Here is a 2,480-nt window from a genome sequence, read left to right on the forward strand (position 1 = left end):
TCTGCAACCTACACCACAGCTCACGGCAGTGCCGGATCCTTAACCCACGGAGCGAGGCCAGGGATCAAACCTGCAACCTCATGGTTCCTAGTCGGATTTGTTAACCACTGAGCCACGATGGGAACTCCTCAGCTGTTGCTTCTTAAGCAAGACATTCTGACACTCGGAAACATCCTGGAAAGGATGAAACAACTTCTTAAACATGGAAGGATTTCAAACCCGAGTCTTCATTCTATGAAAATGGCACCTGGAGTCCATTGGGCACGAGAGAAGGCATTTTCCACCAGCTTCTGTTCCAGCAGGGCCAGGGACACCCTGGGGGAGTGTGGAACACTCCCTACGCCGGCCCCTCCTCAGCTCCTTAGGGGTCAATCGGCTGCATTTCCTTAAAGCCACCTGACACAGACCCTGGGGTTCCTTGTCTGCTTGAGGCAGTGGGATAACTGAGTCCCGGTGTTGCTCCAACCTGCCACGGGAGGGGAGGTGGCGACAGCGGAGGAGCTGACTCCAGCCTGGGCGGTGCGGCTCGGAGTCCAGAGCTCACGGTCCTGCATTAACAGCATTCCCCGCATGCTCAGCGCTCTGGCCTCCGGAGGATGGGGGCCCATTCTCAGTGTTGGCACAGGTGCCTCTCCCCTACGAATTCACCAATCCAGAGCCTGGGCTCCAAACCAGACCTCCGTGGGGCTTACACTCTGGGAGGCACGGCCCCTCAGCCCTGACTGCCCCGGGCCAGGGGTGGCACAGCTAGAGAACAGCCCCTCTGCCCAGAGCCTGCCAAAGTCATTCCGACTCGTCAATATGCAGCCTGCTTAGCTGCCTTGCCCTCCCCTTTCTCGTGGAAACAGCAAGAAAGGATCCCCCCCAAAGCTTCCCCCGCCCCTGCCCCCGTGCTTCCTGACCGAACCCCCTTCTTCCCCACAGGCCCCTGCCTGGCGTGGCATTGTCACCCCGAAGAGCTGGGTTAGCCTCTTGGTGGGTTTGAACCTAAAGCCACAACCAAGCCGAAGCTCAGGAGCAGGAAGGAGGTGTTACTGCAGCAGGTAAGGAGAAGCTCGGAATCCTTCCCAAAGCAGGGTCTCCCCATCAGCAGAAAGGGGGGAGCTTCAAACTAAGGGCGCACGCGTATTCATGGCGGGGGGGGGGAGGCAGTCGACCGCGTCCAAGCTGAAGGGTCAGCGTCACGTCAGAAGGGTCAGCGTTCCTGCTGGGGCGCAACGGGATCTGCTCGTCTCCATCTCATCCACGTGCCAGGATGCAGGTTCTGTCCCCAGCCCGGCGCAGTGGGTTAAAGGATCCGGTGTTGCTGCAGCTTAGGTCACGACTGTGGCTGTGGCTCTGATCTGACCCCTGACCCGGGGACTCCATATGCGGAGGGGCGAGCGAAAAAGGGGAAAAATGAAGTCCGAAAGCCAGGCGCGGCCAGTGTCATCCCCCTTCAGGTTCAGCTGAGCTGGTGGTGGACCTGCAGGCTGATCTTTCCGTGGAAACAACCGGGAGTCTTTCCAACGGATCTGTTACCTCTGCTATTGTTACGTCTCTTGCTTACGTCTCTCGTTTGTTCCTGCCTCCTTTTGTTAAGATGGTTAATTACTGAGATGTGTTCAAGGCTGGCCTTGTGGCCAGGCTTAGGTCACAACACGGCTTAGACCCAAAATGGCTTATTTTATGTCAGGAAAGTGATGCCTGTTCCTCTTCCTCCAGGGACCCCCCCAACCCTGTCTGCTTCCAGCCTGCCCCCACCTCTTAGCAACTGTCGTGACGACCTGCCTCTGGTGACAAGTGTCTTCGGACTGGTTGACCCCCCGTATGTGAATCATGATGATATGACCCACATTTTAAAACACTCGGCTACTGCCTCTCAGCCAAATAAAACAAAACTGCTCCAAAGCAGGGCAGGGAGTGGCCCTGTGGAATGTGGCACAGCCAGGACCACGCAGTGGGGTTGGAAAAATAGGGCCAGGGCTTTGAAGAAAAGGTAAATGAATGTTTTTAGTGACCGTTGGTCAGCTCGGCTGCGACATGATAGACGTTTATTTTCTGGAGGCTGGAGGTTGGGGGTCAAGGCAGCGCTGACTCAGTTCCTGCTTCCCACGCTCTTCCTGGCTCATCGACGGCTCCCTGCTCCCTGCGTCTTCACAGGGCTTGGCCTTGCGTGCCCAGAGAGCGTGAGCTCGCGGGGTTTCTTCTTCTAAGGACATCGGTGTAAGTCGATAGGGGCGGGGGTCTCCAGAGAAAGAGAAGCAGGTGTGGCATTCATGACACAAGAGAAGCCATATTTGGCCCAAGCCATTCTGTGATCCAAGCTTGGCTGCAGTGCTTTGCTCTTAAAGAGTAATCGCAGATCTGAAAGGGACGTGAGGGAATTTAGCAACCAAGGAAACGCAGTCAAAAAATAATAGCTCAGGAGTTCCCATCGGGGCTCAGTGGTTAACGAACCCAACTAGTATCCATGAGGATGCGGGTTCGACCCCTGGCCT

Source organism: Phacochoerus africanus, chromosome 1, assembly GCF_016906955.1.
Source record: "Phacochoerus africanus isolate WHEZ1 chromosome 1, ROS_Pafr_v1, whole genome shotgun sequence".
Taxonomy (NCBI): domain Eukaryota; kingdom Metazoa; phylum Chordata; class Mammalia; order Artiodactyla; family Suidae; genus Phacochoerus; species Phacochoerus africanus.